Here is a 1,082-nt window from a genome sequence, read left to right on the forward strand (position 1 = left end):
CAGTATAGGAGGGACCTAGCCAAGACAGCAACGCCCTCATCTGTAAAAGCGTCATGTCACTACTGGTTAAATCAATCAATCAAACGACTCCCAAGTCCTGGCTACACAAACCAGTCCATTCCAACAAATCGTTCCCCACCTATGTGCAACCCGTGTAGTTGTCAATGGGTGATAGCTGCACGGAGAGTTGAAGTTCGCACTCACCTTCACCACTGACGTCGAGTGCCAGTAATGGCTGGGTGGATATTTGAAGAGGCTTGGGTTACCTCCCAGGTTTTCCAATGATCTTCGACACGCACGATTATGGAGTCGCATTTTGAATTGCTCTGTTTGCTCCTTTCCTCTAATTGATGTATTATTTTGGGACAGGTAACTCATTGCTTCGTGAGTTTGGTAACCACTATACTGGAAAATGTAAAAAAACAGAAATAAGTAAAATAAAACATCCGAACCAACTTTTCCATTGACACTTTCATTTTTTTTTTACATTTCTTGGCACTTCGGACATGTTCCATCAGAGAAACCTGTGTAGCCATCAGTGATTTACGTCAAATCAGACACACAATAGTTTGATTGTTTTGCATTACTTAGAAAAATATATGTAAGTTCCGCCTGTAACTGCTATTTTAACACAATTCTGTGCTCACAATTCTCAGTCCAACTGTGGGTTTGCATCCCCAATTCCTGTTGCTTGTCTTTACTCAGGCAGAAATATTGCAATTTCTTATGAATTTTAGGCGGTTTGTTCTATGTTTGCCAATTTGTATCCTTAACCTCGTGTATTGGAGTGGGATACAAGGACTGCCGACGCAAAGATCCTAAATGCATGGCTCTGTTTAGCCCATCAACACGCGGCTTGTCTGATACTCACTCCTTCAAGTCATCAGCCCCACAGTGTGGCTCCACTCCATTTGGGTGTGGCGGAGGCGCCTTCGAGAGCAAAGCGCGATAATTGATGTGTGGAAGTGCATTGTGTTTGTGCAGACCACCAAGTCACTTTCTTCGCTGTCTTCACCTCTTTCACTGTGGCTCTCGTCATTGTGCTCCAAGTTGTGGCACTCACCTAAGGTGTGATGGCAGAG

The sequence above is a fragment of the Echinococcus granulosus genome (genome assembly GCF_000524195.1).
Source record: "Echinococcus granulosus chromosome Unknown EG_S00086, whole genome shotgun sequence".
Classification (NCBI taxonomy): Eukaryota; Metazoa; Platyhelminthes; class Cestoda; order Cyclophyllidea; family Taeniidae; genus Echinococcus; species Echinococcus granulosus.